The sequence below is a fragment of the Amblyraja radiata genome, unplaced genomic scaffold (genome assembly GCF_010909765.2).
Source record: "Amblyraja radiata isolate CabotCenter1 unplaced genomic scaffold, sAmbRad1.1.pri S89, whole genome shotgun sequence".
NCBI lineage: Eukaryota > Metazoa > Chordata > Chondrichthyes > Rajiformes > Rajidae > Amblyraja > Amblyraja radiata.
The window spans coordinates 673,347-701,333 of NW_022630172.1; the positions used below are offsets into that span (position 1 = coordinate 673,347).

At 48.8% G+C, this 27,987-nt stretch overlaps 1 long non-coding RNA gene across 2 annotated transcripts; it reads left to right on the forward strand.

The window, feature by feature from the left end:
* The first annotated feature begins 858 nt into the window (after positions 1-858).
* On the forward strand, positions 859-27,981 carry LOC116969616. 2 transcript variants are annotated; one of them, XR_004410856.1, is made up of 3 exons: positions 859-888; positions 10,470-10,566; positions 27,910-27,981. It is a non-coding gene; the product is annotated as an uncharacterized LOC116969616 (long non-coding RNA). The 2 variants fall into 2 exon arrangements; XR_004410857.1 differs by lacking the exon at positions 859-888 and adding an exon at positions 9,889-10,050.
* The last annotated feature ends 6 nt before the right edge of the window (positions 27,982-27,987 follow it).

The following is a 27,987-nucleotide window of genomic DNA, read 5'->3' on the forward strand; positions in this document are numbered from 1 at the left end:
TGCCCCAGTGCCCTGCCATTCACAGTGAAGATCCTGCCCTGGTTTGACTTCCTAAACTGCAACACCGTCCCCACCCCCAAACAGTGTGACCTCATCCCTGTGGCTCCCTGCCCCTTACCCCTGCTGCCTCCTGCTCCTTACCCATTTGCTCCCTCCCCCTCCTCCCCACCCCCAAACGATGTGAACCCCCACCAGGCTCCCTACCCCCTTCCCTGACTCACTTCACTCTCTCCCCCCCCCCCCCAGTTCCCTGCTCCCCTCTCATTCATCCCCCTCGGCACCAAACCCACTCCCCCTTGAATCCCTCCCTTTGCTCCCTGCTTCCCCCCACTACTCACTTCACCCCTTTTTCCCAGTCTCTCTCCCTCCCTCCCTCCCCCGGACTGTCTCCTCTCTCCCTCTCTCTCTGAACCTCTCCCATTATTCCTGCCCCTCTCAGCCCCACCGCTCAGATATCTCTCTCTCTCCTCAACTTCCCCCTCTCTGTCTCTCCCTCCCTTCTCTCTCCACCTTCTATATCTCTGCCCCTCTCTCTCTCCCCCTCTCTCTACCCTCTCACTCTCTCTCTCTACTCAATCCATCTCTCTCCGTCCCCTCTCCCTTCTCTCCCCCTCTCTCTCTTTCCCTCTCTCACCGTCCAGTGCAGATCGGCTCCATCTTGGCCGCGACAGATGCGTCATTTCCGGGCTGAGGCCGCCCCGCAGAGTGCGGGGCAAAGGGCGGCGACGTCATTTCCGGGCTAGGGCCGCCCCGCTCGAAGGGAGGGAGAGAGAGGGGGCATGAGCCCGGAAATGACGTCGCGCACAGCCCCGGCTCGTTGCCCCGCAGGTTGCAGCCCGGATATGACGTATCGCCGCCGCCCAAGATGGAGCCGATCCGCACTGAACGGTGAGAGAGAGAGAGGGGGAGGGAGGGGGGGAGGGGCATTAACAGTCCACCAATCACAAGCTGCCGAGCGCATCTATGACATCACTATGGGACGTTGCCAACGGTAACCACGGCAGGAGAGTTCGAGGGAGACAGAGACAGAGAGAGATATAGAGAGTGATGAAGGGATAGAGGGAGGGATATAGGCAGAGAGAGATATAGCGAGATCGAGATATAGCGAGAATCAGAGAGAGAGATAGAGAATATATATATGGAGAGGGTGACAGAGAGATAGAGATATATAGAGAGGGGGAGATATAGAGAGAGATAGAGATATAGCGAGATCGTGAGAGAGGAAGAGATAGAGAATATATAGGGAGAGGGAGAGAGATAGTGCAATAGAGAGCGATAGAGAGAGATAGAGAGGGAAATGGGGACATATATATATAGATATAGAGAGGGAAATAGGGACATATATATATAGAGAGAGAGGGAAATAGGGACAGATATATATATATAGATATAGAGAGATTGAGAGAGAGGGAAATAGGGACAGATATATATATAGATATATAGATATAGAGAGAGGGAAATAGGGACAGATATATATATAGATATAGAGAGATAGAGGGAAATAGGGACAGATATATATATAGATATAGAGAGATAGAGAGAGAGGGAAATAGGGACAGATATATATAGAGAGATAGAGAGAGGGAAATAGATTTAGATTAGATTAGATTAGATAGCCTTTATTGTCATTCAGACCGAAGTCTGAACGAAATTGAAGCAGTCATACATACAATACAATACAATAAAAAACAACAATAAACACATATTAACATCCACCACAGTGAGTCCACCCAACATCTCCTCACTGTGATGGAGGCAAAAGTCTTAGGTATCCAGTCTCTTCCCTCCTCTTCTCCTTCTGCGCTGAGGCGATACCCCCCGGGCGATGTTACAACTGTCCCGCGGCTCAAACACCGCGGCCCGGGGTGGTCGAAGCTGCCGCTCACCAGTCCTGCTGACACAGCCGCTGGCCCGCGGCCGAACCCCGGACTCAGGCCACCGCCGCCAGAACACCGTGCAAGCCACCGGAGCACCGTTCCAGCCCCGAGCCGGATCGCCCTCACGTGAGTGCCGTTACCGTCTCAGCCTCGGGCTGGGCCGCCCCGACCGGGCACCGCTCCTCCCTCGGGCTGGGCCGCCCCGATCGGGCACCGCTCCTCCCTCGGGCTGGGCCGCCCCGACCGGGCACCGCTCCTCCCTCGGGCTGGGCCGCCCCGACCGGGCACCGCTCCTCCCTCGGGCTGGGCCGCCCTGACCGGGCGCCGCTCCTCCCTCGGGCTGGGAACGCCGTACCTCCCCGAGCTCGGCCACTCCGACGGGAGCACCGTTCCTTCCTCGGGCCGGCCGTCCTCACGGTAGCGTCACAGCCCCTCACGGAAGCCCTGTTCCAGCCCCGAGCCGGGCCGTCCTCACGGCAGCGGGCCCAGGGTGAGTCCTGGCGGGCTCTGCCTCCTGAGCCTCGAGGTCGCCAGCTCCGCCATTAGGCCTCAGCGCAGACGGAGGCAGAGAAGGGGAATACGACATAAAAGTCGCATTCCCCCGCAGGGAGAGACAGCAAGCCCCGTTTCAACCCCCCCCCCCCCCAAACACAAACTAAAAACCAAAACTAGACTAACCAAAACGAAAATAAACAACCCAAAAAACACAAAACAAACAGGACTGCCGGAGAGCCGCTGCAGCCAGAGCCGCGCCGCCACTAGGACATATAAATAGGGACATATATATAGATATAGAGAGAGAGAGAGGGGGAAATAGGGACAGATAGAGAAATATATATATAGAGAGAGAGTGCGAAAGAATATATATAGAGAGGGAGAGAAATAGAGAGAGAGAGATAGAGGGGGAGAGAGGTAGAGAGACATAATATATATAGAGAGGGAGAGAGACAGATATAGAGATAGTGAGAGAGGAAGAGCGAGAATATATAGAGAGGGAGCACTTGGTCTAGTTATTCCTATTTTTTGTTATTTTGGGTGAAGTTCATCCCTCTTCACTTTTATTTTTGTTACTATTTTCATTTTTTTTGCTATTGTTGTGGGCGACGTTTTGATTTTGTTCTTCAGTGAGTGGAGCTGCTGCTGACCTTAACTGGGCTGGTGGGCACCTGGATCAGGATGGTGTGCAGGTAGAAATGCGTTTATATTGGGCATAGACACTGCGGGCCAAAGGGCCGGCTCCTGTTTACTGCTCTGGGTTGTGTTTTGTTTTTGTTTTGTAAACAGTGCAGGTGTAGTCCATTCGGCCCTTCAAACCAGCACCGCCATTCATTGTGATCATTGGGGGAGGGGTGGTGTGGGATTGTAGGCGCCCATTCCAGGTGGGGCAAGAGGAAGAGAGAGGGTGTGGGGGGGGGGGGGGGATGGGGAGGAGAAGTGTCATATCTAGCTCTGATTTAATTTAATACATTGTGTTCTTGGCTTTGATAGCAATTCATTTCTATGTTTGCTGCATTTAACTACAGAGTTCCAATGTCTGTTTGTGAAAAATATGGTTGAGAAGTGATTGCTTATAAATTAGATAATTAGTACAGGGTTCTGCCAGTAAATGGATATGTTAAAGAAAAACAGGTGCTATCAATGTGAAACAAAACGATGGTTGCTGCACAATGTACAGTGGATCATTACGTGTATCCATTGAATACTTTCTATGTCCAACATCTGTCAGTCTTGGTGGAACGCACCTGCCTTTGACAGGTAGGCAGGCAGACAGACAGACAGACACAGACAGAGACAGACAGACAGACACAGACAGACACAGACAGACAGACACAGACAGACACAGACAGACAGACAGACACAGACAGACAGACAGACACAGACAGACAGACAGACAGACAGACAGATAGACAGACAGACAGACAATTAATTTCCAGGATAGGTATTTGGGTTCAGTATATTGTGGATTTCATTTCCAATCATGACTGCTCTCTGCCTCCTAATCCCATTTTCCTGCCTTCTCCCCATAACCCATGACTCCTGTTCTAATTAGAGTTCAGGTTGTTACGAGGATGCTGTTTGAATCATAACTCCGTGGTGTTTTGAGAATTTGAAAGTTTGCACCTTAAGACGTAGGTGCTGGACTTCGACTTAAACTTAGTTCCTCCCACACTGTTGAGTTCATTGGTCAGCAAGCTTTGGCCATTCTGTTCGGTCATGTGCACCATCTTCCACCCTCGATAGGTTTGTGTCCCGGGCTTCCAAATCCTTCGGGAGTGTTCGCCTCCATATGAGTTTTGGTTGTCCTATTTTCCTTCTTCCGTCTGGTTGGCATTGCTATCTTAGGTGCCCGTTCTGGTGACATTCTGAGTACATGTCCTGCAGATTTCATCCTGCGTACCTCCATGTCCTGGCTGAGAGGCTTTGTTGCAGTTTCCCGGTAGACAAATGCATTCTCAGGTGTCTTTCCTTTGAGAACCAGGAACTTACAAGAGGTACAGCTGTATCAATTGCTGAACTGAAGTATGGACAATCAGTGATGGTATTCCCAGCATGAATATTGACTGGGTATTAATTATTTAAAATGTTAAAATTATTAAAAAATATGTATATTTTTGTCTTTGTAAATGCAGTGCAAAGGAAGAAATGAAGAAAGCAAACACTAGTAGAATATCGAAAATCATGAACTTGGTGGGTAGTGATATAGATACACAAATTGTTTTAATATCAATCCATTTGAATAACATTCATATCAATTTCTAAACTGAAGTTTTCAGTTAATGTAAACGTAATTGATTAATTCTAAACTAATGGTATCTATAATATAACGCAGGTAAAGTTCACAAGTTATAGGAGTAGAATTAGGCCATTCGGCCCATTGGGTCCACTGCCGTTCAATCATGGCTGATCTCTGCCTCCTAATCCCATTTTCCTGCCTTCTCCCCATAACACTTGATACCTGCTCTAATCAAGAATTTGTCTATCTCTGCCTTAAAAATATCCACTGACTTGGCCTCCACAGCCCTCTATGGCAATGAGTTTTACAGATTAAATACCATCTGACTAAAGAAGTTCTTCCTCACTTCCACCTCCTCTTTCTAAAAGAGCGCCCTTTAATTCCGAGACTACGAAACTCTGGTCCTAGATCAGGGGTGGGGAACCTGCAGCCTTCTAGACCATTAACTGCGGCCTTTTGAATGAATCCAAATTTTGTAGAACAAATCCTTTTATTTTTATTAATATTTTGTTTGTCTTTTATTATTTTAATTTTAATCTTAAAATGAACGTATTTAAAATACTAAAGAGTAAAAGAAGATTCCACAAAATAATCCTCCGCGACTGACGGCCACAACTTAAACAATAGTAAGTCATGAGGGCTATTTTAACAAAATAATGTACATTTTGAAGTTTATCTAATTGAAGTTTCCTGGATGCGGCCTTAATAGATTACAGCTAACTTAATGCGGCATTCCAACATGAAAAGGTTCCCCGCCCCTTTCCTAGACTCTCCCAACATTGGAAACATCTTATAGCCTGGGACTGGATGTCAATATCCCGACAGGCTTTGGGAGGATGCTACTAGCTAGAGACAGACAGAGCAAAACTCTGGGAACAGGAGAACAAAGAAATACTGTGAAAATCAGATATGGACTTCTTTAATTTAAAAGGTATACCTTTCCGAATTATAATGGCTGTGCCTCTTGGTTTAGAAATGAATGCGGAGTAGTAGGTTTGACCTATCCAGTTAGCCCTTAATCTGATCTGAGTTTGTTGTTTCAAATGCGTTTCTTGTAGGAAAGCGATATCCATGTTTAATGATTTACATATAATGATTGTGCCAGAATTTTACCCATCTTAATTGGCTCATTCGCACCTCTAATGTTCCAACTACAGAAAGTGAGACCTCCGGTGTTTATTCGACTATTATCTTGAATTGGCTATTATTACCAGAATATATGATTCATGTGATGCAGCAAAGTTCCTCGAAATCCCGAGACCAGGGTTGTCCTTCATTATTTCTTCACTAGTTTTACATCTCCTGGCACTATTAAACATAATTAAGGGAAAGAGAAAATCATAAAATGAAGTGTTCATAAAGATTGTTAAATCATACAACTCATAATAGTGAATTAACAAAAAAGGTCAGTGTAAGTTATCAAAAAAGCAATATCTTACAAAAAAGCCACCTATGGTGGGTAGGATTAATTTTAAATTGACCTCCGTCGATGGAATTATGCACTGGGCTTTGCCCCCCTAGTAAAGTATCATCCAACGTTAGTCGGTTTCCTCCACTTATAACCAAAATTATCATGTCAGGTCGATTAATAGCTAAAACATTTAAAATAAAATAGAAGAAAAGCTAGAAGATTTGAAATAAAATAAGAGTTATTATGGGTTAAAGTACATAGAAACATAGAAAATAGGTGCAGAAGTAGGCCATTCGGCCCTTCGAGCCTGCACCGCCATTCAATATGATCATGGCTGATCATCCAACTCAGTATCCCGTACCTGCCTTCTCTCCATACCCCCTGATCCCTTTAGCCACAAGGGCCACATCTAACTCCCTCTTAAATATAGCCAATGAACTGGCCTCAACTACCTTCTGCGGGAGAGAATTCCACTAATTCACCACTATCCCTGATTTCCCTTGTTATCCACGGATGCACTCCCTTCCCTGATTTTTTTTTGTTGCAAAACTGGGATGAACAATTGTTGTAGTTCATCCATGCAGTCTTTAAATACCTTCCATTGCATATCCACTGTCAACCCATTAAGAATCAATCGCCAGTCTCTCTTGGCCAATTCACGTCTCATACCCTCAAAGTTACCTTTCTTTAAGTTCAGGACCCTTGTTTCTGAATTAACAATGTCACTCTCCATCCTAATGAAGAACTCAACCATATTATGGTCACTCTTGTCCAAGGGGCCACGCACAACAAGACTGCTAACTAACCCTTCCTCATTACTCAATACCCAGTCTAGAATAGCCTGCTCTCTCGTTGGTTCCTCTAGATGTTGATTTAGATAACTATCCCGCATACATTCCAAGAAATCCTCTTCCTCAGCACCCCTGCCAGTTTGATTCACCCAATCTATATGTAGATTGAAGTCACCCATTATAACTGTTTTACCTTTGTTGCACGCATTTCTAATTTCCTGTTTGATGCCATCCCCAACTCCACTACTACTGTTAGGTGGCCTGTACACAACTCCCACTAGCGTTTTCTGCCCCTTAGTGTTTCGCAGCTCTATCCATAACGATTTCACATCCTCAAGGCTAATGTCCTTCCTTTCTATTGTGTTAATCTGCTCTCTAACCAGCAACGCTACCCCACCTCCTTTCCCTTTCTGTCTATCCCTCCTGAATATTGAATATCCCTGGATGTTCAGCTCCCAGCCTTGGTCACCCTGGAGCCATGTCTCCGTGATCCCAACTCCACTTCTAACATCTAACTCCCTCTTAAATATAGCCAATGATCTGGCCTCAACTACCTTCTGCGGCAGAGAATTCCAGAGATTCACCACTCTCTGTGAAAAAAGATTTCCTCATCTCAGTCCTAAAAGATTTCCCCCTTATCCTTAAACTGTGACCCCTTGTTCTGGTCTTCCCCAACATCGGGAACAATCTTCCTGCATCTAGCCTGTCCAACCCCTTAAGAATGTTGTAAGTTTCTATAAGATCCCCCCCTCAATCTACAAAATTCTAGTGAGTACAAACCGAGTCTATCCAGTCTTTCTTCATATGAAAGTTCTGACATCCCAGGAATCAGTCTGGTGCACCTTCTCTGCACTCCCTCAATGGCAAGAATATCTTTCCTCAGATTAGGAGACCAAAACTACGCAATACTCCAGGTGTGGTCTCACCAAGACCCTGTACAACTGCAGTAGAACCTCCCTGCTCCTATACTCAAATCCTTTTGCTATGAATGCTAACATACCAGTCGCCTTCTTCACTGCCTGCTGCACCTGCATGCCTACTTTTAATGACTGGTGTACCATGACACCTAGGTCTCGTTGCATCTCCCCCTTTCCTAATCGGCCACCATTCAGATAATAGTCTACTTTCCTGTTTTTGCCACCAAAGTGGATAACCTCACATTTATCCACATTATACTGCATCTGCCATGCATTTGCCCACTCACCCAGCCTATCCAAGTCATCTTGCAGCCTCCTAGCATCCTCCTCACAGCTAACACTGCCCCCCAGCTTTGTGTCATCCGCAAACTTGGAGATGTTGCATTCTATTCCCTCGTCCAAATCATTAATACATATCGTAAATAGCTGGGGTCCCAGAACTGAGCCTTGCGGTACCTCACTAGTCACTGCCTGCCATTGTGAAAAGGACCCGTTTACTCCTACTCTTTGCTTCCTGTCTGCCAGCCAGTTCTCTATCCACATCAATACTGAACACCCAATACCGTGTGCTTTAAGTTTGTATACTAATCTCTTATGTGGGACCTTGTCGAAAGCCTTCTGAAAGTCCAGATATAACACATCCACTGGTTCCCCTTATCCACTCTACTAGTTACATCCTCGAAAAATTCTATCAGATTTGTCAGACATGATTTACCTTTTGTAAATCCATGCTGACTTTGTCCAATGATTTCACCACTTTCCAAATGTGCTGCTATCCCATCTTTAATAACTGATTCTAGCAGTTTCCCCACCACCGACGTTAGACTAACTGGTCTGTAATTCCCCGTTTTCTCTCTCCCTCCCTTTTTAAAAAGTGGGGTTACATTAGCTACCCTCCAATCCTCAGGAACAGAATCTAAAGAGTTTTGAAAGGAGGAGGGGAGAGAGAGAGAGAGTGGGGACGGAGATAGGAGGAGGGGAGAGAGAGATAGGAGCGGTGGAGAGAGAGAGAGATAGACAGATAGATCGATACAGAGAAGGAGAGAGAGAGAAAGATGGTGTGAGGAGAGAGAGGTTGACTCCCACTGTCCCCTCCCTACTCCCTCCCTCTCCTCTCTCTCCCCCACCCTCCATCCCCCTCTCCCTCTCACTCTCCCTCTCTCACACACACAGTGAAGTTTCCTCCCCACTCTCCTGTCGGGTTAAAGAGAGGGTGTGAAGTTTATTAATGATGATATTTATCAGCGGGTGGTGAATCTGTGGGATTCGTTGCCACAGACGGCGGTGGAGGCCAAGTAAGTGGGTAAACAAGGGGGGGCCATTGAAACGTCACCGAACAGTGGGCGGCCCGGATAGAGTGGATGTGGAGAGGATGTTTCCACTAGTGGGAGAGTCTAGGACCAGAGGGCACAACCTCCCAATTCAAGGACGTTCCTTCAAGTCAAGTCAAGTCACATTTATTTATATAGCACATTTAAAAAACAACTCTCGTTGGCCAAAGTGCTTTACATTTGTTATAAGACTAGCACAACAAAACAAACTACATACATATATACATGTAGCCCTCACTCAGAGGACATCAGGAAAGGCTTGGGAGTATAGATAAGTCTTTAGTCTTGACTTAAATGAGTCGATGGAGGGGGCAGTTCTGATGGGAAAGGGGATGCTGTTCCACAGTCTAGGGGCTGCAACCGCAAAGGCGCGGTCGCCCCTGAGCTTATGCCTAGACCGTGGGATATTCAGCAACCCCAAGTCGGCCGATCTGAGGGGCCTGGAGGTGGAGTGGTGGGTGAGAAGACTTTTTATGTAGGTGGGGGCAAGCCCATTGAGGGCTTTGTAGACATGGAGGAGAATCTTGAAGGAAGGAGATGGGGAGGAATTTCTTTAGCCAGAGGGTGGTGAATCTGTGGGATTCATTGCCACAGACGGGGTGGAGGCCACAAGTCAGTGGATTTATTTAAGGCAGGGATAGATAGATTGTTGATTAGTGCAGGTGTCAGGGATTATGAGGAGAAGGCAGGAGAAAGAGGTTAGCAGGGAGAGGTAGATCAGCCGTGATTGAATGACGGAGTGGACTAGATGGGCCAAATGGCCTAATTCTGCTCCTATCATAGAAACATAGAAAATGTGTGCAGGAGTAGGCCATTCGGCCCTACGAGCCAGCACCGCCATTCATTGTGATCATGGCTGATCATCCCCAATCAATAACCCGTGCCTGCCTTCTCCCCATGATCATCCCAGATGATCTTGTGATTTCACTCAACAGGTTTTCACTCTAGAGCAGTTTGTTACTTTTGGTTTGCTGAAAACACATTCTCAGGTAGGAGAGAGAGAGGGGAGGGAGAGAAGGAGGGGGGGGGTGAGAGAGAATGGGGGAGGAGGGAGAGCGAGAGAGAAGGAAGGAGGGAGCGAGGGAGAGAGAGGAGGGAGGAGCAGTGAGAGGGAGAACGAAATGGAGAGGGAGGGGCGAGGACAGGAGGGTCTGTTTCCCGAAGTGTTTGAACATCTCTTTCCCCACCTCTCTCTCCCCTCCACCTCTCTCTCCCTCTCCCTCCCTACCTCTCCTTCCGTCTCTCTGTCTCTCTCCCCCTCCCCCTCTCTGTTTCGCCTCTCTCTGTCTTTCTCTCGCTCTTTGTCTCTCTCTCCATCTCTCCGACTCCGTCTCCCCGTCTCCGTCTCTCCCTCTCTCTCTCTATCTCTGTCTCTCTCTCTCTCTCTCTCTCTCTCTCTCTCTTACAGGTAGCTACATCACTACTATCGGAGTGGATTTCAAGATTCAGACGGTCGATGTTAATGGGGAGAAGGTGAAGCTGCAGATCTGTACAATCACGTCTACGTAAGTTCAATCCCCCGCTCCCCCCCCAGGGCTCTCGCTTACCATTTTTTCCCTGTTGCCAGCCGGACAACCTAGGCAAAGTGTTCAAGAAGGAACTGCAGATGCTGGAAGATCGAAGGTACACAAAAATGCTGGAGAAACTCAGCGGGTGCAGCAGCGTCTATGGAGCGATGGAAATAGGTGATGTTTCGGGCCGAAACCCTTCTTCAGACCCGTTCAGTCTGAAGAAGGGTTTCGGCCCGAAACGTCACTTATTTCCTTCGCTCCATAGATGCTGCTGCACCCGCTGAGTTTCTCCAGCATTTTTGTGTACGGACAACCTAGGCAGCTTTTTAGGTTGCCAAATAATGGAACCCTGGTCTCTGGCTCCGTGAGGCGGCAACTCTACCGCTGGGCACCGTGATGTCAGAGAGGGAGGGAGGTGAATACTTCTCTCTCCCTCCCTCATCCCTTTCTTTCTCTCACACTCTCTCTCCCTCTCTCTCAATTTCTCCAAAACTTTGTAAAAACGTTCTCAAAAGTTTCTGAAAACTTTTCAAAACTCTCCCAAACTTTCTCTCACACTCATTCCCTCCCTCTCTCTCTCCCTCTCTCTTTTTCTCCCTCTTTCCTTCTGCCCCTCCCTTTTCTTCTCCATCCCACCCTCAATGCACCAAAGAACCACCCGGAACCAACATTCGGCGTTTCGCCCTCCACCCGGACGTCTGAGACCCGCCGTCCCACTTTCCCAGCGCCGGTGCGCCGCTCTAAATCGTCCCCCTTCCTGCCGGAGGCGCCTTTTACGACGAGAGGTTCGCCACCCAACCGGAAGTGGTGCGGGAATGCAGCTGTGAAGTTCAGGTGAGGATAAAAGCTCTGCGATGCAGCGGGAGAGGCAGCAATGCAGCCAGTGATGCATGCATTCCCTTTAATGCAGCAGGGGGAGCATGCACAGGCACTGGCAGGCGGTTCCCTCTCTCTCCCCCTCCCCCTCTCCCCCTCCCTCTCTCCCCTCCCCCTCTCTCTCCCCTTCTTTCTCCCCCTCACTCTCACCCCCTTTCTCTCTCACCCCCTTTCTCTCTCTCTCTCCCCCTCTCCCTCTCCTTCCCTATCTCTCCCCTTCCCTCTCTCTCTCTCCCTCTCTCTCTCTCTCCCCTCTCTCTTCCTCCTCTCTCACCATCTGCCCTCTCTCTCTCTCCCTCTCCCTCCATCCCTGGTGAGACCACACCTGAAGTATTGTGTGCCGTTTTGGCCTGTTGGCCTTCATAACCAGAGGAGTTGAGTCTAGGAGCAAACAGGTCCTTCTGCAGTTGTACAGGGCCCTGGTGAGACCACACCTGGAGTATTGTGTACAGTTTTGGTCTCCTAATTTGAGGAAGGACATTCTTGCTATTGAGGGAGCCCAGCGTAGGTTCACCAGGTTAATTCCCGGGATGGCGGGACTGTCATATGCTGAGAGAATGGAGCGGCTGGGCTTGTACATTCTGGAGTTTAGAAGGATGAGAGGGTATCGTATTGAAACATATAAGATTGTTAAGGGTTTGGACACGCTAGAGGCAGGAAACATGTTCCCGATGTTGGGGGAGTCCGGAACCAGGGGCCACAGTTTAAGAATAAGGCGTCGGCCATTTAGAACGGAGATGAGAAACTTTTCCACCCAGAGAGTTGTGAGTCTGTGGGATTTTCTGCCTCAGAAGGCGGTGGAGGCCGGTTCTCTGGATGTTTTTTCAAGGGAGAGCTTGATAGGGCTCTTAAAGATAGCGGAGTCGGGGGATATGGGGAGAAGGCAGGAACGGGGTACTGATTGGGGATGATCAGCCATGATCACATTGAATGGCGGTGCTGGCTCGAAGGGCAGAATGGCCTCCTCCTGCACCTGTTGTCTATTGTCCAGTGAAGGTGATTTGACTTGTTGTTAGACAAAAATGCTGGAGAAACTCAGCGTGTGAGGCAGCATCTATGGAGTGAAGGAAATGGTTCTTGAGTCTGAAGAAGGGTCTCGACCCGAATCGTCACCTATTTCCTTCGCTCCATAGATGCTGCCTCACCCGCTGAGTTACTCCAGCATTTTGTGACTACCTTCGATTTTCCAACATCTGCAGTTCCTTCTTAAACATTTAGACGATATTGTTGTCTCGTTTATTCCATTCCATTGCGGTTCTTACAAAGAACAAGTCCTTACAAATATCTGTCCTGGCCAATGGCATTTATATTTGCAGATCATTTCCTTTCCTGTCCTATGTGTTGAGTACATTATGTATCTATCTGCAGTTAGGCCCACGGTTGGCAGGAATGGGTCTATGTTCACCCAAATCCTCTGTCACAGAGAGGGAGAGAGAGAGCGAGACCGAGAGAGACAGTGAGGGGGAGAGGGGGAGGGAGAAGGGGGAGGGAGAGAGAGAGAGAGGGAGAGAGACACATAGAGAGAGATACAGAGAGAGTGAGAGAGAGACAGAGTGAGAGAAAGACAGAGAGAGAGTGAGAGAGAGAGAGAAACAGACAGAGAGAGAGAGAGAGAGAGAGACACAGAGAGAGAGAGAGACACATGAATAGAGAAAGAGACAGAGAGAGAGAGAGGGTGATATATTGATATAGAGAGGGAGAGATAGAGGGAGAGATAGAAAGAGAGAGAGAGACAGAGAGAGACACACAGTAAAGGAAACCGGCTGAAAATTAGAAGCTGGTGTGACTTCAGTGTGGGGGGAGAGAGAGAGAGAGAGAGAGACGGACAGACAGAATGAGAGAGAAAGAGACAAGCCCTTCAACCCACTAGTCCCACCCTGACCAACATGCCCCATCTACACTAGTCCCACACCGACCAACATGCCCCATCTACACTAGTCCCACCCTGACCAACATGCCCCAGCTACACTAGTCCCACCCGACCAACATGCCCCATCTACACTAGTCCCACACCGACCAACATGCTCCATCTACACTAGTCCCACCCTGACCAACATGCCCCATCTATACAAGAACCACCTGCCTCCAAACCTGTCCTATCCATGTACCTGTCCAAGTGTTGCGATAGTCCCAGCCTCAACTACCTCCTCCGGCAGCTCGTTCCATACACCCACCACCCTCTGTGTTGCCCCTCAGATTCCTATTCAATTTTTCCCACCCCCCCCTCACTCACCTTGAACACATGTCCTCGGGTCCTCGATTCCCCTACTCAGGGCAAGAGACTCTGTGCGTCTACCCGATCTATTCCTCTGGTGATTTTGTACACCTCTATAAGATCACCCCTCATCCTCCTGTGCTCCAAGGAATAGAGTCCCAGCCCTTTGCCCCAACCTCTCCCTGTAGCTCAGGCCCCTCGAGTCCCGGCAACATCCTTGTAAATCTTCTCTGCGCCCTTTCCAAGCTCAACGACATATTTCCTGTAACACGGTGCACAGAACTGAATGCAATACTCTAAATGCAACCTCACCAACGTCTTGTACAACAGCAACGTGACCTCCCAACTTCTCAATACAAAGAGAGAGAGAGTGAGAGAGGGGGGGAGGGAGAGAGAGAGAGAGAGAGAGAGATAGCTAGAGAGAGAAAGAGAGAGAGATACAAAGAGAGATACAGCGAAACAGACAGACAGAGAGAGAGAGAGAGAGACAGTGGGACAGAGACAGACAGAGATGGAGAGAGAGAGAGACAAAGAGAAAGAGAGACTGAGATGTAGAGAGGGAGAGACAGAGACAGGGGGGGAGACAGCGAGAGACAGCATGAGACAGGGAGAGAGAGAGGGAGACCAAGAGAGAGACAGAGAGAGAGAGAGAGAGAAGGAATGAGAGAGTTAGTGAAGCAGAGAAATGGAGAGAGAGAGAGAGAAGAGAGAGACGGGGAGTGAGAGGGAGAGACTGAGGGAGAGAGAGACAGAGCCAGTGAGAGACAGAGTGACAGACTAAGAGGCAGACAGAGAGAGCGAGAGAGAAAGATAGAGAGGGTGAAAGAGAGAGGGGGAGAAAGAGAGAGTGTCAGTGAGAGGGACAGTGGCAGAGAAAAGCAGAGAGAGATAGAGAGAGGGGCAGCGAGAAATAGAGAGAGATGCAGAGAGAGAGAAAGAAAGACAGAAACAGACAGAGAAACGGAGAGGGAGACAGAGAGAGAGAGAGAGAGAGAGACGGTGAGAAACAGAGAAAGTGAGACAGCGAGAGAGAGAGACAGAGAGAGACAGTCAGCGAGAGACAGAGAGAGACAGAGAGTGACAGTGGGAGACACAGAGGGAGACAGAGGGAGAGAGGGGGAGACAGATATAGTCACAGAGAGAGGGGGTGAGAGACAGACAGAGATGGGAGAGACAGAGAGAGTGAGAGACAGAGAGAGACAGAGAGAGACAGAGAGGGAGAGAGAGAGGAAGCGAGAGAGGGAGAGACTGAGGGAGAGAGACAGAGAGAGATACAGAGAGAGGGAGAGAGAGAGGAAGCGAGAGAGGGAGAGACTGAGGGAGAGAGAGACAGAGAGAGAGGGAGGGGGGGTGACAGAGAGAGGGAGAGAATGAGGCAGAGAGAGAGGGAGTGACACAGAGAGAGACAAGGAAGTCCAGGACAAGGGGTCACAGCTTAAGGATAGAGGGGAAATCCTTTAAGACCGAGATGAGAATAACATTTTTCACACACAGAGTGGTGAATCTGTGGAACTCACTGCCACAGAGGGTAGTTGAGGCCAGTTAATTGGCTCTATTTAAGAGGGAGTTAGATGTGGCCCTTGTGGCTAAAGGGATCAGGGGGTATGGAGAGAAGGCTGTACGGGATACTGAGTTGGATGATCAGCCATGATCATATTGAATGGCGGTGCTGGCTCGAAGGGCCGAATGGCCTACTCCTGCACTTATTTTCTATGTATCTATGAGCATGTGAGAGAGAGAGAGACAGAGGGAGGGGGAAAGAGAGAGACAGGAAGACAGAAGAGATTCTGGCAACCAAGAGAAAACAGAATATGTGGCCACTGTTTGACAGATGAGGTTGAAACAGAGGTACACTTCCTCCTAAAATGCAAAAAATTTGACAAAACATGGAAAGCATACTTTGTCAAACTCAGTGTGGCAACCCCTGATTTTAAAGAACTAGATGATACATCAAAACTAAGAATAATAATTGTCTAAGGAAATACGGCACAATACGTAACAGCATGCCACAACCTGAGAGACAGCGAATGACCAACATGCACATAGGTACGCACACACTAATCGACATTAACTGACACCTAGAAATGAATATTGAATTGCTAAACTTGCTTTTGTGTTGTACTGCTGCAGCTGCAAGAACGTGTAGCATCTATAAAGGGCTATAGGCCTATTGCGAGTTTATGTACAGGGACATATCTATCCATGCACTGTAGACTTGTATTTATATTTATGCATCTTAAATATGTATGTCATGTTATATACTTTGGCAATATAACAATGTCTTTTTTATCATGCCAATAAAGTTTTTGAATTTAAAAATTGAAAATTGAGAGAGACAAACAGTGGGAGAGAAATAGAGAAAGAGATACAGAGAGAGAGAGAGAGAGAGAGAGAGAGAGAGAGATAGAGAGGGAAAGAGAAGGAGAGAGACAGACAGAGAGAGCGATGCAGAGACAGATAGAGAGAGAGAAAAACAGTGAGGCACGTAGGGAGAGATAGGCAGATGGGAAAGAGACAGAGAGAGAGAGGTGAGATGCAGAGAGAGGGAGGGACAGAGCGAGAGATAGAGAGAGAGACAGGGAGAAAGAAAGAAGAGAGAGACGGAGAGAGACAGAGAGAGACAGATGGATAGAGAGAGGGAGAAAGCGAGCCAGTTACACAGAGAGAGAGACAAGAGAGGGCCATAGAAACATAGACAATAGGTGCAGGAGTAGAGGCCATTCGACCCTTCATGCCTGCACCGCCATTCAATATGATCATGGCTGATCATTCAACTCAGTATCCCATCCCTGCCTTCTCTCCATACCCCCTGATCCCTTTAGTCACAAGGGCCACATCTAACTCCCTCTTAAATATAGCCAATGAACTGGCCTCAACTACCTTCTGTGGCAGAGAATTCCACAGATTCACCACTCTCTGTGTGAAAAATGTTTTCCTCATCTCGGTCCTAAAAGATTTCCCCCTTATCCTTAAACTGTGATCCCTTGTTCTGGACTTCCCCAACATCGGGAACAATCTTCCTGCATCTAGCCTGTCCAACCCCTTATGAATTTTGTAAGTTGCTATAAGATCCCCCGTCAATCTTCTAAATTCTAGCGAGTACAAGCCGAGTCTATCCAGTCTTTCTTCATATGAAAGTCCTGACATCCCAGGAATCAGTCTGGTGAACCTCCTCTGTACTCCCTCTATGGCAAGAATGTCTTTCCTCAGATTAGGAGACCAAAACTGTAAAGGAGTGATTACTGACACACTGTAAGCTTTACTGTGAGTTTAATATAGCACATGGCACACACGTCCCAGCACTGACTGCATCCAGCCTTCAGGCGTACTGGAACCTAGTGGGGGGAACAAAGGGAGGATACTACAGTTATACTAATATGATGGGGCGTGGTTAGTGGTGATGAGGTAACTACATTATAGGTTGCATGCATAAACCATCTACATCCTTTCCCTTACAATTCAAACAAGTTACTACAGTAGCAGGTTTATTATACAGTACCTGCAAAGCTAAGCATATTCTCCGTAGCGAGCCGGAGGTTTTACAATCCGACCTGAGCGAGTGCGCACAGCACCCTCACCCTCCCCGCCCGAAAGAATAGGAGGAGGGACCGGAACAGAAACAGGAGGGGGAGAGAAGGCGGGTGGGGAACCCAGCTTGAAGGGGGAACGGAGAGGCACAGGTGAGCCAGGTGAGAATGAAGGGGTAGAACGAGCTGAAGTTGGAGAGAGAGAAGACCTTGCAGGAGACAGCAGAGCCTGGGGAGCAAACCCGGGAGGAGCAGGGGGGGGTACCCGAGGCAAAAGGACCGACCGTGGCATGCTGGGAGCAGATGGTACGTTAGTGGGGGAAAGCTCGACACGCGATGGAGGGGTATACGGAATCGCAAGAGGTGGTTTGGGCTCGTTAACCGCCAACAGGTGCTGGCGGCTGCGTCGGTATACAGTCCCCTCGAAATCCACCAGGTAGGACCGTGGCGCGCTGTCAAACCCGACGACGGTGGCAAGTCGGGAGTAGCCGGTGGGCGTCTGCAAACGGACGACCTGTCCAGGCATCAGTCGCGAAAGAGGGCGGCAGGATTTATCATGCGATCGTCGCTGGATCTCGTGCTTCTGGGCAATACGTTTCTGGACATCAGCAGGCTGCAGGACTTTAGGCATCAGGGACTGCTGGGCAATAGGCATCGGAGGGCGGACAACTCGGGACATGAGTCGCTGGGCAGGGGATCCCATGGTACTGTCTCTGGAAATATTCCGAAGGTTCAGGAGACCCTGATAGAAATCCCCGTTCGAGAGGCGGGTTTGTTCAAGCAGGTGCTTAGCGCTGCGGACCGCCCGTTCAGCCAGACCATTGCTTTGCGGGTACTCTGGGCTGCTAGTGAAATGATTAAAGTTCCACTTTGTGGCAAACGCTCGAAACTCGGCGCTGGTGAACTGGCGACCGTTGTCTGTCTGCAGCCGGACAGGGGAACCAAACGTGGCAAAGTGGCGGCGAAGCTTGCTGATCACCATCTCGGAGGTGATGGCAGGGAGGAGGTCCACTTCGAACCAATTCGAGTAAGAGTCTACTAGCACAAGGTATTGCCTCCCACGCCAGTCGAAGATATCGGCCGCCAGAGAAGACCAGGGCATGTCAGGGGCAGGCTGCTGCAAAAGTGGCTGTCTTTGCTGATGCGGGGCAAGCGAGTGACAGTCCGGACAGGAATCCACCCTGGCCTGGATGTATTTAGCCATGGCCGGCCAGTAGTACTGTTCCTGGGCATGTGAGATAGTGGCATCTGCCCCGGGATGACCCATGTGGGCGGCATCAAAATACAAGCCATGCAGCGAGGCAGGGACGACCACTTTGTGTCCTTTGATAATAATACCGTCACGGAGAACTAACTCATCGCGGACCAAAAAATAGGGGTGGACGCTGGCAGGCAACGAATTTCGTTTGGTGGGCCACCCGCGCTTGATGACAGCAGCAAGCTGCTGCAGGTCGGGGTCGTTAGTGGTATGTTCAACCAAGCACTGCAGCTGGTGAGAAGGGACGAAGTTAACGTTCAGTACCTGTAAGTCCGACTGCTCGAAGGGGTGCTGGACGCAGGAGGCCCGGGGGGCCCGGGACAGTGCATCAGCCACATGCATCTCGGTGCCCCTCTTATAGATGATTTTAAAGTCAAAGCGCTGTAGCTGCAGCATCATCCGCTGGAGCCTGGCAGGAGCGCAGTGTATTGGTTTGTTAAGTATCGTTACCAGTGGCTGGTGATCCGTCTCAACGGTGAACCTGGTGCCAAATAAGAAGTCCTTAAACTTCGAACACGCGAAAACCACCGCCAGCAGCTCCTTCTCTATCTGAGCATAGCGCTGCTCTGTGTCCGTCATGGTCCGAGAGGCATAGGAGATAGGCAGCAGCAAGTCATCAGCGTGGGGTTGTAGGCAGGCAGCACCCAGACCAAATCGAGAGGCGTCGCAAGTGACCACGATCGGACGCAGCAGATCAAAAAACTTCAGGGTAGGTGTGCTGACCAGCCTCGACTTTAGCAGGTCAAACGCCTGCTGGTGGTGTGGAAACCATGCCCAGGCAATGTCCTTCTTTGTGAGCTGTCTCAGGGGTGCGCTCAACTCGCTGAGGTCGGGGATAAACTGCCCCAGGTAATTCACCATACCCAGGAAACGCTGCAGACTGACCACGTCTGTCGGGGCGGGCAGCTCTGAGATGGCGCTGGTCTTTTGCGGGTCTGGCTTCAACCCTTGGGCCGTGAAAATGTGGCCGACATATGTGACCTCAGGCACCCGGAACTTGCACTTTGACCGATTGAGCTTCAGATTTATCTGCCGAGCACGGTCCAAAATCCGCCAGAGGTTGTGGTCATGTTCGGCCACATCCCTCCCATAGACCAGAATGTCATCCACAATAATCGCGCAGGGCAGACCTGCAAATAATTGTTCCATTGAACGCTGAAATACCTCGCTGGCGGAGTTGATGCCGAACGGCAACCGTAAAAACTTAAACCTGCCGAAGGGCGTGCTGAACGTGGTCAGGTCCGTGGAGCGTTTGTCCAGGGCTATCTGCCAAAACGAACTTCTGGCATCGAGGACGGAGAACACAGTGGCTTGTCCCACCTGGGCGGCAACATCTTCGACAGTCCTCATGGGGTAGTGGGGCCGTTTAATCGCCATATTCAAGTCCTTAGGGTTGATGCATACCCGTATCTCATTTTTTCCTTTCTTCAACGTGGCGACCATGGTGGAGACCCATTCGGTTGGATCGCTGACAGCCTCCAGCACTCCCATGTTGACCATGTCCTTCAGCATATTCTCCACCTTGCCCTTCATGGCAAAAGACACTCTGTGGGGTGGACGGATCACAGGCACCACAGATGGGTCAGTCGCGATCTTGTACACCAACGGCAGCTTCCCCAACTTGTCGTCAAACAGGTCTGGGTATTCAGATAGTGGATCCATCACAGCTTGCACCTCGTGGACCGTAGGGTCAAACGACACCAGACCAAGATCCTGGCAGGCCTGGTTGCTCAGCAACGTCACACAGTCACTGTCCAGAATGAAGAAAGACAGGTCCTGGGAAGATTTCTGCAGCACGCAGTGGAAAGTCGCCCTCCCCACAGGTGTTAGTTCCTCTCCCCCATAGGCACGCAAAACAGAGCGGTCTGCAATCAGCAGCTCATTATTCCTTATTTGGTGGAACAGCTTTGTTGACATTACGTTCACTTTTGCCCCCGTGTCAAGTTTAGCAGAGAAGGACTTATTGTTTACAGTTATGTTCACAGAAGGATCGGGGAGGCGAGATCGGCTGTGGAGGAGAGTGTAAATACTTACATCTCCCGTGGAAAAGCTGAGCTCAGAGTCGGGGGCAGCGTCAACAGAGGGCTGAGAATCCATCTCGCTATCAACTTGTAGAAGGTTGTTTAGGAGTTGTCTGGGAGCTGAGGGCACTTTCCCACGGGACCAGCAGGCAGCTGCAAAATGGTTTCTTCTCCCGCAGAAATTGCAGGTCTTCCCAAGGGCTGGGCACTGTGATTCTGAGGAGTGCACGTAGTTGCAGTTAGGACACTTTTTAGATCTCGGGTCCCGGGGTGTACGAACGGGCCGCGGTGGAGGGCGAAAGTTGTCCTTTATCCGTCGTTGTCCAGCAACACCAGTTAAATTTATGGCTCGGTTGTCAGACCCCCTCTGTCCATGAGGAGGGGTGACCACTTCGGCAATGCGGCACGCATGCATTGCCTGAGTCAGGGTTAGGTCAGGCCGTTGCAGCAGGTCGGCACGCAGCTTCTGATCGATCATACCAGTGACGAGAATGTCTCTGGTGAGCTGGTCGCGCATGGTTTCCAATCGGCACCGCTGGGCAAGGTGCCGCAGGTCGGCGATGAAGCATTCAACAGGTTCATCCGGCTGTTGCTTGCGTGAGAAGAACCTGGCCCGCTCCGGTATACGGTTGGAGGGCAGGTCACATATCTCCGCGGATTTGCGCAAAAGACATACCGGGTCGTCGGCCGATTCAGCTGGCTCGACCGGCTGGTCGTTGTCATCCAGGACCGCTGGTTCGTAGACAAAGGCTTGAGCTCTCTTCATTGCGTCGGGACCAGCCAGGTTGAGCAAGAGTGATGCTTTGACCGCGGCTGGGTCGTTCCGGTGCGCAATATTGACGTAGTGAGTGTAGTCCATCACAAAAGTCGACCATCGCTCCGCAATGTCAGCGTCGAAGACAAGGGGAGATGGCTTTCGGCATGAGGATGCCATGTCAAGGGAAACCCAACACTGGGCACTAACGGGGACAAAATAAATGAAAACCGGTAAACGGGAAACGCGAGTTCTAAACTTCTGACGCCATGTAAAGGAGTGATTACTGACACACTGTAAGCTTTACTGTGAGTTTAATATAGCACATGGCACACACGTCCCAGCACTGACTGCATCCAGCCTTCAGGCGTACTGGAACCTAGTGGGGGGAACAAAGGGAGGATACTACAGTTATACTAATATGATGGGGCGTGGTTAGTGGTGATGAGGTAGCTACATTATAGGTTGCATGCATAACCCATCTACTGTACGCAATACTCCAGGTGTGGTCTCACCAAGACCCTCTACAACTGCAGTGGAACCTCCCTGCCCCTATACTCAAATCATTTTGCTATGAATGCTACATACCATTCGATTTCTTCACTGCATGCCCATTTTCAATGACTGGTGTACCATGGCACCCACGTCTCGTTGCATCTCCCCTTTTCCTAATCGGCCAACATTCAGATAATAGTCTACTTTCCTGTTTTTGCCACCAAAGTGGTTAACCTCACATTTATACACATTATACTGCATCTGCCATGCATTTACCCACTCGCCCAGCCTATCCGTCACCTTGCAGCCTCCTTGCATCCTCTTAACAGTTAACACTGCCCCCCAGCTTCGTGTCATCCGCAAACTTGGAGATGTTGCATTCAATTCCCTCGTCCAAATCATTAATATATATTGTAAACCAGACCAAGTGCAGACCCGTTGGGTCTGTTCCCCCAACGTGCGGTTGTGGGGGGGGGGGGGGTGAAGGTGGCATGCAGCGTCACACACACTAACTATCCCCCCCCCCAGCACTCACGCTAATTACCCCCCTTGATATTATATTAATATTATTAATTTGCTCCTTTTACCCCATAACCACCCTATCTACTGACGCATAGCCCCCAACCTGCAGTCACATCTAAAGAGGGGGGGAGGGGGGTAGAGAGTGAGGGCAGAGAGAGAAGGGGCAGAGACAGAGAGAGAGACAGAGACACAGAGAGAGGGGCAAGAGGGAGAGGGGGTGGAGAGGAGGAGAAGAGGGAGGGTGGGTGAGGAGGGAAAGGTGGGGGAGGAGAGAGAGAGGGTGAGAGTGGGGGAGAGAGAGGGGGTGCTGTGAGGTGGGGAGCAGGGAGTGGGAGGTAGGGGGGAGGGAAGAAGGTAGGCGGTGTGGTGGGGAGGGGGTTTAGGGGAGGGAGGGTGGGGGAGGGGATGGATGGGAGGAGGGGAGAGAGAGAGAGCGGGGTAGGGGGGGGGGAAGGAGAGGGAGGGGGACGACCGGCGAGGAGAGGGGATGGGAGAGGGGGAGAGAGATGTGTGTGAGGAAGGGCGACGAGAGGTGGGGATCAGGGAGGGGGGGTGTGGAGGGAAGGGGTTAGGGGTGTGTGGAGGGGAGGGGGTTTTTAGGGGGGAATGGTGGGGGAGGGGCTGGAGGGTGGGAGGGGGGGAGGGAAAAGATGGGACGAGGCGGAGGGGGGAGGAGAGGGGAGGAGAGGGGGGGAGAGGAGAGGTGGGAAGAGGAGAGGTGGGAAGAGGAGGGGGGGGAGAGGGAGGGGGGAGAACCTAAAAAATATTTTAGAACCAAAAAAGACACATTATGCAAGCATTGTAGGACCAAAAGAGACACTTTTTGCAAACATTTTAGAGCCAATAAACGCTTTTTCAAACATTTTAGAACCAATAGACACATTCTGCAAGCGTTTTAGAACCACTAAGGACACTTACATTTGAGTAGACATGTGTTCAGTGTTATTCACATCTCGGAGACCCTCTGCCTTACTCCATCTTGAAGAGACTGTGAGGCACACCACTTCCTGGTTTTATAGTCCCTCCCCCCTGCCACCAGCAGGGGCAGCAGGGAGAATGGGGAATTTTGTTAAAACATTAACATCTTTGTCATTTCTCATCGACAGGAAAAATCCTCGGCACACATACGGCGGAGGGGGGCTCTGAGCAAGGTGGCCAAAAATGACGGCCGTAGGTAGCGGCGTTCTCGCGGAGATCACAGCACAGATGGCCAAACCCGGTCAAGAACAGACTTTTAGTAATCTAAGATAACTGGGGTCCCAGCACTGAGCCTTGCGTTACCCCACTAGTCACTGCCTGCCATTTACTCCTACTCTTTGCTTCCTGTCTGCCAGCCAGTTCTCTATCCACATCAACACTGAATCCCCAATACCGTATGCTTTAAGTTTGTATACTTATCTCTTATGTGGGACCATGTCGAAAGCCTTCTGAAAGTCCAGATATAACACATCTACTGGTTCTCCCTTATCCACTCTACTAGGTACATCCTCGAAAAATTCTATAAGATTCGTCAGACATGATTTGCCTTTCGTAAATCCATGCTGACTTTGTCCAATGATTTCACCACTTTCCAAATGTGCTGCTATCTCATCTTTAATAACTGACTCTAGCAGTTTCCCCACTACCAATGTTAGACTAACTACTCTGTAATTCCCCGTTTTCTCTCTCCCTCCCTTTTTAAAAAGTGGGGTTAATTCCTCAATCTCATTTGACACCCGGTCACCTGCTATTGCTGGCAGATTATTTATGTCTTCCTTAGTGAAGACAGAACAAAAGTAATTATTCAATTGGTCTGCCATGTCTTTGTTCCCCATGATCAATTCACCTGTATCCTGCTGCAATGGACCTACATTTGTTTTAGATAGATAGATAGATAGATAGATAGATAGATAGATAGATAGATAGATAGATAGATAGATAGATAGATAGATAGATAGATAGATAGATAGATAGATAGATAGATAGATAGATAGATAGATAGATAGATAGATAGATAGATAGATAGATAGATAGATAGATAGATAGTTTATTAATCCCCTTATTCAGGGGAAATTCTGATGTCCTTGCAGCACACTAATAAAAATACAACACAGTATTCATAAAGAAATTCAACACCAAAACTAATCTTTTTCTCTTCACATATCTATAAAAACTTTTGCAGTCAGTTTTTATGTGCCCTGCCAGTTTTCTTTCATAATCGATTTTCCCTTTCCTAATTAAGCCATTTGTCCTTCTCTGCTGGACTCTGAATTTCTCCCTGTCCTCTGGTAGGCTTCTTTTTCTGGCTAATTTGTATGCTTCATCCCTTGTTTTGATACTATCCCTGATTTCCCTTGTTATCCACGGAGGCACTACCTTCCCTGATTTATTATTTTGCCAAACTGGGATGAACAATTGTTGTAGTTCATCCATGCAGTCTTTAAATGCCTTCCAATGCATATCCACCGCCAACCCTTTAAGAATCAATTGCTAGTCTGTCTTGGCCAATTCACATCTCCTAACCTCAAAGTTACCTTTCTTTAAGTTCAGGACCCTTGTTTCTGAAATAACAATGTCAATCTCCATCCTAATGAAGAACTCAACCATATTATGGTCACTCTTGCCCAAGGGGCCACGCACAACAAGACTGCTAACTAACCCTTCCTCATTACTCAATACCCAGTCTAGAATAGCCTGCTCTCTCGTTGGTTCGTCTACATGTTGGTTTAGAAAACTATCCCGCATACATTCCAAGAAATCCTCTTCCTTAGCACCCTTGCCAGTTTGATTCACCCAATCTATATGTAGATTGAAGTCACCCATTATAACTGTTTTACCTTTGTTGCACGCATTTCTAATTTCCTGTTTGATGCCATCCCCAACTCCACTACTACTGTTAGGTGGCCTGTACACAACTCCCACTAGCGTTTTCTGCCCCTTAGTGTTTCGCAGCTCTACCCATATCGATTCCACACCCACCAAGCTAATGTTCTTACTTTCTATTGTGTTAATCTCATCTCTAACCAGCAACGCTACCCCACCTCCTTTTCCTTTCTGTCTATCCCTCCAGAATATTGAATATCCCTGGATGTTCAGCTCCCAGCCTTGGTCACCCTGGAGCCATGTCTCCGTGATCCCAACTATATCATAGTCATTAATAACAATCTGCACATTCAATTCATCCACCTTATTACGAAGATTAGATTTCCAAAGTCTAAAGAGAGATTTAGGCAATTTGGAAGAATGGGCTGAAAGATGGCAGATGGAGTTTAATGCTGATAAGTGTGAGGTGCTACATCTTGGCAGCACAAATCAAAATAGGACGTACATGGTAAATGGTAGCGAATTGAGGAATGCAATTGAACAGAGGGATCTAGGAATAACTGCATAGTTCCTTGAAGGTGGAATCTCATGTAGATAGGGTGGTAAAGAAAGATTTTGGTGTGCTAGCCTTTATAAATCAGAGCATTGAGTTTAGAAGTTGGGATGTAATGTTAAAATTGTACATTGGTGAGACCAATTCTGGAGTATGGTGTGCAATTTTGGTCGCCCAATTATAGGAAAGATGTCAACAAAATAGAGAGAGTACAGAGGAGGTTTACTAGAATGTTGCGTGGGTTTAAGCAAATAATTTACAGAGAAAGGTTGAATAAGTTAAGTCTTTATTGTTTGGAGCACAGAAGGTTAAGGGGGGACTTGATAGAGGTCTTTAAAATGATGAGAGGGATAGACAGAGTTGACGTGGATAAGCTTTTCTCATTGAGAGTAGGGAAGATTCAAACAAGAGGACATGAATTCAGAATTAAGGGACAGAAGTTTAGGGGTAACATGAGGGGGATCTTCTTTATTCAGAGAGTGGTAGCTGTGTGGAATGAGCTTCCAGTGGAAGTGGTGGAGGCAGGTTCGATTTTATCATTTAAAAATAAATTGGATAGGTATATGGATGGAAAAGAAATGGAGGGTTATGTTCTGAGTGCAGGTTGATGGGACTAGGGGAAAATAAGTGTTCGGCACGGACTTGTAGGGCCGAGATTGCCTGTTTCCGTGCTTTAATTGTTATTTGGTTATATGGTTATATGGAATGTTCCTTGCATTGAGACATTGACCCTTCAGGCTTGTTTTTGCAACACTCTTACCCCTTATACAATTATGTTGAAAAGTGGCCCTTTTTGATTTTTGCCCTGGATTTGTCTGCCTGCCACTTTAACTTTTCACCTTGCTACCTATTGCTTCTACCCTCATTTTACACCCCTCTGCCTCTCCGCTCACACATTTAAGAAACCCTTTCCCTTTAACTCCATCCTCAACTATCCCATTTGACACCCCACCCCCTTATTGAGTTTTAAACCACCCATGTGGCAGTGGCAAACCTGCCTGCCAGAATCCTGGTTCCCCCACCTGTTAAGATGCAATCCGTCCCTTTTGTACAGTTCCCCTTTACTCCAAAACAGATCCCAGTGATCTAAGAATCTAAATCCCTGCCCGTGCACCAGTTCCTCAGCCACACATTCAGGTCCCATATCTCCCTGTTCCTGCTCTCGCCAGCACGGGGAACTGGAAACAAACCGGAGCTAACAACCCTGGAGGTCCTGCTTTTCAGCATTTTTCCGAGCTCTCTAAAGTCACGCTGCAGAATATTCATCCCCTTCTTTCCGACATCATTTGTGCCGACATGCACTACCACTTCCGGCTGTTCACCTTCTCCCTTGAGGATTTTCTGCACTCTGTCCGTGACATCCTGGATTCTGGCGTCAGGAAGACAGCACACCATCCTCGAATCCCATCTGTTGCCGCAGAAACCCCTGTCCGTACCTCTAACAATGGAGTCTCCCACTACAATGACGTTGCCTGACGTTGGCCTCTTTGGTTTTGGCTCAACAGCCCTTTTTGCTTCGCAAGCCAGTCTGCCGCTCGATGTAATAACGTCTTCTGTCCCGACAGCTTCCAAGTGGGTGAACCTGTTCACAAGAGGTACAACACCTGGGGACGTTTGCATTCCATGCTTCCCTCCCTTTCTCACTGTCTCCCACCTTCTCTCTTCTAGTACCTTAGGTGTAACAATCTTACTGTAGGACTTGTCGAGGAACGACTCAGTTTCTCGGATGAACCTGAGGTCCTCCACTTGCTTCTCCAGTTCCCTAACACGGTCCTTCAGGAGCTGTACCTGGATGCACCTCACATTTGTAGCAGCCAGAGGCACCAGCAGTGTCCTTGCCTGACATATCCTTCTTTCGTCTCTCCCTCTCCAGCGTTTTGCGTAGCCTCCTCCCCTCAGCCTCCTCGCCGAAGACTCTCGAGCCAAAGACTCGCACTTTTCTCACAGGGCACTTCCCGCACAAGGCCGCTCCCTCACTGCTGCTCCCTAATAGCCATCTTGCTTATATTGACTGATAAATTGCCTAATTTACAAACGAAATTCCTCAGTTTTCAATTGTTTTCCCCTCTCTGACTCACTTCTAACTCTCCTCCCACTTGGGCTAGAACCAATCAAAGATCTTATAGCAGAGCAAGATGGCATACTCCTACGCAAAACACGTAGTGCGGTCATGGGCAGATTCATGGGTGATTATAGGACCCACTTTAGCAACCAGCCTCCGCCATCTTGTTCCGCCACCTTGCTTCCGGCCAAAGATCGGATCTGTAATGTCCTGTTTGCCAGCTTGTTGACCCTCTGTGTTCCCCTCCTGCAGGGCTTAGGAGCCGGTGCCGTGGACGGAGAGACGAGGATGGTGAGCCCCCCACCCCCCACCATCTGCTCGGTGTGCGGG